The following is a 6,459-nucleotide window of genomic DNA, read 5'->3' on the forward strand; positions in this document are numbered from 1 at the left end:
ACAAGGAAAAGTGTCTCTGTAGCAAAGCACGAACGATAAAGGCGGGCCGCGGGGGATTTGCCGAGTGGTCTTAGACGCTGCAGTCATGGACTGTGCGGCTGGTCCCGGCGGAGGTTCGAGTCCTCCCTCGGGCATGGGTGTGCTAAGTCCCATAAAATTTCACACACACACACACACACACACACACACACACATATATATATATATATATATATATATATATATATATATATATATATATATATATATATATATATATAGGCGGGGCTGCGATCGGGCGGCGTCTGTATAGCATCATGTTGTGAGGTGGGTTCGAGTACGACGCTGCCGCAGGCCATCGTGTATCGTGGCGACAGAGGGCGCTCGTGCTACCGAGCCTCCAGAGGAGTGGCACAGCAGATGTACCACGCTACAGATATCGAGGTCTCGCTGAAACTTGCAATTTCTTTGCCATGATGTCCATAGGGTGATATACACACGTGACGCCACACATTTTATTCAGAATACCAGCTCAGCATCCCTCCCAGCCCCAGATCCTAATCCCGTGTATAAAATATTCCTTTAATGCTCAAATGGTTCAAATGGCTCTAAGCACTATGGTACATACCATCTGAGGTCATCAGTCCCCTAGAACTTAGAACTACTTAAACCTAACTAACCTAACGACATCGCACACATCCATGCTCAAGGCAGGATTCGAACCTGCGCAGTTCCAGACTGAAGCGCCTAGAACTGCTCTTTTAGTGCATCTGAATGTTTACTTATCTCCGTGTCTTTTAATGATGCAATATAGTAGGTAAATGCAGTGCTACTTGCGGATACCCTCTGATAAATGTATTGCGAATAGAGTTAGTACTAAATAAGTGCTAAATTAAAACGTCATGCCTCACTCTGGAGTCTTGCTACATGAATATCTAATATAATAAGCGACAGTTTATTTCCTTTCATTCCTCTGTAACTAAATCGAATCAATAAATAAACTCCAGCAGTAACAAGAGTAGAAGAATGAACTACAGCAGGAACAGGGGTGTCAGACACAAAAAGTTTCTAAATGCTGTGAAATTATGTCCAAAGTTCGTTGTAAATCGCTAAGTACTATCATTCTCAAGTACTGGATCAATATAGTCCAACTAGTTTGCACACCATGAGTTACGCTGCCTGAAGATATACTGTGAACATGGATTCTATCATTAAAACTTGATATATAGTATTAAAAGTTTAACGTAAGGCTATAAATCTTAATGAGTAAATTACTATAGCATTTCATATTTTTAAATTCGGTCAATAACAATTATATCAAATGCTGAACATCAAACTTTTGTTGTTCCTATGTTCCTAGCAGCCACTTGCTAGGCAACCTGCAATCGGTTAAACATTTTGACCATTTAGTAATATAGATGACAGTTCAGTTCTCCACCTTGGTAGATTAGTTTAGTTATATGAATATTAGATTACAATTGTAAATTCGAGTTTGTTTCTCATATTTTGTTAAATATCACGATAGCCACACGAAAATATCGTTTTTCATTTACAGTTAAATATTAACTATTTCTGAGAGTCACAAAATGCAATACATTCCTTTGAAAAGACTGCGTATCATCTCTTTTATATCTTCTGCCAGGTAACATCTTTGTAAGTCCTTCGTCATTTTATCTGTGTTTCCAACATTCAGTTGACACCTGGCGATGGCCTGAGAAACTGAAAGCTGGCCGGTGACTAAATTAATATAATTTTTCCTAACACTGGGAAAGTGTTTTCCCCATTGAACACAAATAACACTTACACATTTTTTACGTCAGTTTAATGCTGAGTCATGCATACAAACCAAATGTAATAGCTTCGCCTAGTTCCATGAATAATTTTATCTTTTATCGGTTAGCCTCACTCACAAGAAAACATCACCCATTTTACCTAATATTTTCAAGAGGAGAAATGCTGTTTATAGGATATCAGTCCTAGCAATCACTGCGCCCGAGAACTTGAGCCCCAATTTTGACAGTACGCAGTTACGATTTTCTGAAAGTATACCGGTTAAGCTTTTGCGCTCACTTATTGTTTCGGCACTCGCTCCACCCAGCAGCAGCAGCATAATATCTCTTTGCAGGGTGGACATCACCGTATCCGACTACTACATACATTTGAGAGGGCGGTGGCCACTGTGGCTAATCACGTGCTTTTTTTCTTTTTCAGTTTACCGCTCAAGGACGGTAGTTCTCTCAGCTAGCCAACTAATTGTTGACGAAAGTTTGGCTAAAAGGCACGAGAATCACAGTGAAGTACTTGTGTCGCATATTTACGACACGAACTGATATTTCATGCGTTGTTGATGTCTGTGGAAATGTCCTGCGTTTCTCTCTGTAGCTATTCTTTATACAGCTATTGTCGGTATCAATTATTTATATTTTTGTGTGTTCCTTACACGAATGTACCTGCGATATTACATTTTTATTACACTAGAATTTTCTATATTACACAGACGGATTTATGTGTGATCACTGCCGCTGACCACACTCTTCTTCTCCATCCAGTACGTCTCACCAAAAAACAATGACGGAGGAGAAATGCTGCCGAATATTATTTTATGAAATTTCTTCTAGTGATAAGAGCGCTGACAGTGATAAAACGCTACCACAGTTAGATGCGTACTAAGTAGAGGAATGTTATAGCACCAAGATGGGAGTTGTAGCATCGCTCACTGATGCAATAGACCAAAACGTCTGTTACTTTCTGGACAGTCATTGCACATAAAGCACAATGATGTAATGTTAATGATGACTTCGGATCAGCTCCTTCCCTCGATTGTAATATTTTTAAGTGTTATACACAAACATGCGGCTAGTTACTTAACAGCATTCATATACCGCATACTCTATTGAATTTTATTACAACATTTACGGTTGTACACACCAGTATTTCGTTGTGAATATTTACGGATCTGAGGATGGCAGTTGAACCCTGAACTGGGCGAACATAGTTATTTGTGTAACAAAACTAGCGATCTGGGCAATGAAATGATTTGTAACGATTCTAGGCTTTTAAACACACTCATTCGTTTCATTCCTTTACGTTGCATTTGTGAATCGTAATAAACCAAAAAAATCTATGGCACGTGCTACAAATGAGAAAATTATAAACCGCACCCTTTGACCCAATGCACAAGGCATGTTATCAGTACCAGAACAGTAGTTGACAAACCTCTTACTTACTTCACTGCACTTACAGTTCTTCGCGTACGAGCGTTAACGGGGGAAATCACATTAGGAGGCTTTTGACACTGAGTTTTTGGGAGTCTTTTCTTGGGCGGGAAGAATGAAGTAGAATGTAATCAAATTTTGACATCATTTCATTCATATTTCAAACAGTTTTTATAATTTTTTTTTTGAATAATTTCAGCAAACATAAAAAAGTTTAGCTGTGATATCCGCTGAAGGTTGTGAGTCTAGTTCTCCAATTGCGTGCAGTGTAGCGATTTCGATTTTCATCTGAAATCAAAGAGGTTTGGATTTCATATTAAGAACTTATTTTGTAAGAACGTGGTACTCAACGCAGGTGAAAATAATGAAAATAAAAATTTTGCAGAAGTTGGAACAATTTACTTCGATTTTCACGATTTTTTCTCTAATTATGCAAAGAAAAATACCCTTAAAAATCATGATATCTCTCACAAGTTGGTTCACATAATTCGTAATTTTATAAAGAATCATACCATCAATTTTCATAATGATCGGTTCTATACTTTTTGAGTCATACTGCAAGCAAATACGAAAAATGTCCAGAATGAGATTTTCACTCTGCAGCGGAGTGTGCGCTGATATGAAACTTCCTGGCAGATTAAAACTGTGTGCCAGGTCGAGACTCGAACTCGGACCTTTGCCTTTCGCGGGCAAGTGCTCTACCAACTTTTTTTTTTTTTTTAATCTCATTTTGATCCTTTTCGTTCGTTGTATTTGCTCGGTGCGGACGTCGCGAGACATCCGTTTATGTTCGTTGTTGCTCGATTAACTCAGTTTTTTTATTACAGAGTGCAGCTAACCCTCTGACCGAACACGCTGAGCTACCGTGCCGGCTGACCATCTGAGCTACCGAAGCACGACTCACGACCGGTACTCACAGCTTTACTTCTGCCAGTATCCGTCTCCTACCTTCCAAACTTTACAGAAGCTCTTCTGTGAAACATGCAGAACTAGCACTCCTGAAAGAAAGGATACTGTGGAGACATGGCTTAGCCACAGCCTGGGGGATGTTTCCAGAATGAGATTTTCACTCTGCAGTGGAGTGTGCGGTGATAAGCGCAGGAAGTTTCATATCATTCTGGAAACATCCCCCAGGCTGTGGCTAAGCCATGTCTCCACAGTATCCTTTCTTTCAGGAGTGTTAGTTCTGCATGTTTCGCAGAAGAGCTTCTGTAAAGTTTGGAAGGTAGGAGACGGATACTGGCAGAAGTAAAGCTGTGAGTACCGGTCGTGAGTCGTGCTTCGGTAGCTCAGTTGGTAGAGCACTTGCCCGCGAAAGGCAAAGGTCCCGAGTTCGAGTCTCGGTCGAGCACACAGTTTTAATCTGCCAGGAAGTTTCACGAAAAATGTCGTTTCGGGATAAACGCGTCTAAAAAATAAATTCTGGGAAACTACAAATTCAAGAAAGTTAACAATAATGTAAAATGCTTATCGATGAATCTGCCATTCTAGCACCATACAGTAATCATTCTTCTTGCTCATAGGCTTCATTTTGCGCTTGCAGCAATGCTTTCCGGGCTTTCCGACCTTCCTTCGATTCCAATGAACTACGTCGATTCTGCCGGCTCAGGTGCTGATTATCCATTTGTTCGGCATAATTGAAGCTTTGCGTGCGTACTACAATTCCTGCCTTGTTCATGACAATCAGAAAGGATGCTAAATACGATGACAATTCAACAACTTTTAGTCCGGAGTTCAGGTTGCTTAGGAGCTAGTCCGGAGTGTAAGTTGTTTAGGAGCTAATCGCCAAATAGTGGAATTAAAACTTTCATTCGCATTTTTTGTATGGCCGCTTAAACATCTCTCCAGAAATTCATCCCTTGATAAATCTGCTCTTGAGCCTGTCGATGTGCACTCGGATATATGCTCATAAAATCTGAACGAATGCCAATTTCTGTTTGAAATTTTGACAGCGTATTCTTGGATAGTTAAGCTAACGATTTATGCAATAAAAAATTTCGGATTATTTTCCCCCTCAAGCGGCTGCAGTGGGGCGGAGCCAGTGACAACCGCTACGCGCCCATGTTTAAAAACTGTACTTTCAGAACGTAATAACTCTGTGGTATCAGCAACGTGCCGAAAATCTTCGTCCGGGATCGATTTATAGGCCTGATATCGTGTTAGAGTGCTTTTGTTGGTAATGTTTTCTTGTTAGTCCTGTAATAGGCGTCTCTCTACATTATAGTATTACTTTTAAATTTGTTTTATGTCGCTAGAAGTTCATGTAGTTTGTCAATGAACTAATGCATTGTCGACATGTACGCTGAGCTGAAAGAGTCATGGCGTAGCGATATGCAAATATACAGAAGGCGCTACTATCACGTGCACAAGGTATAAATGGGCAGTGCATTTGCGAAACTGTCATTTATATTCGCGTGATTCATGTGACAAGGCGTCTGGCGCAATTGTGACCGCACGACGGGATTTAATAGACTTTGAACATTGAGCTACACACATGGGACATTCCCTTTCGGAAATCGATAGGGAATTCAATATTCTATCCGAAGTGTAAAGAGTTTACCGAGAATACCAGGTTTCAGGAACTACTTCTCACCATGGGCAACGTAGCGGCAGCATGTCTAAAACCTTCGTTGTGGAAAGGTGTGCCATGTTTCGATCGAAGACGCCGGTCGATCTGAGAGATCAGCTTCGTCTATTACGGACACTAAGAAACACTTGAGCACTCTTGGTATAGTCCTGATCTCTCCCCATACGATTAGCACCCCTTCATTCCCTTAAAAAGAGGCCTTGAGCGATCGAAGATTTCTTTCGGACGATGATGTACAACAGGCAGTTACGGACTTCTTCACGCAACACGACACGACGTTTTGCGAAACAAGTGTCTTCAACGCAGTGCATCGGTGGTATTGTAAGTAGTCTGTTTAGCTTCTTATATTGGTAACGCAGCCGCCACGTAACGCTCTGTATGAACATCACTGGCTGTGCTGTGTGCAGTCTGTGGGACATGATTAAGGTAAATACAATGTTTGTTCTCTATCAGAATCTTTCATTTGCTAACTATGCCTATCAGTAGTTAGTGCCTTCAGTAGTTTGAATCTTTTATTTAGCTGGCAGTAGTGCCGCTCGCTGTATTGCAGTAGTTCGAGTAACGAAGATTTTGTGAGGTAAGTGATTTGTGAATGTTAGTCAGGGCCATTCATTTGTAGGGATTTTTGGAAGACAGATTGCGTTGCGCTAAAAATATTGTGTGTCAGTTTAGTGTTGG

At 40.6% G+C, this 6,459-nt stretch overlaps 1 non-coding gene across 1 annotated transcript; it reads left to right on the forward strand.

Moving 5' to 3' along the window:
* The first annotated feature begins 4,471 nt into the window (after positions 1 to 4,471).
* Trnas-cga (transfer RNA serine (anticodon CGA)) lies at positions 4,472 to 4,546 on the forward strand. Its single transcript has one exon. It is a non-coding gene; the product is annotated as a tRNA-Ser (tRNA).
* Positions 4,547 to 6,459: the final 1,913 nt, after the last annotated feature.

This window comes from Schistocerca gregaria, chromosome 8, assembly GCF_023897955.1.
Source record: "Schistocerca gregaria isolate iqSchGreg1 chromosome 8, iqSchGreg1.2, whole genome shotgun sequence".
NCBI classification, from domain to species: Eukaryota; Metazoa; Arthropoda; class Insecta; order Orthoptera; family Acrididae; genus Schistocerca; species Schistocerca gregaria.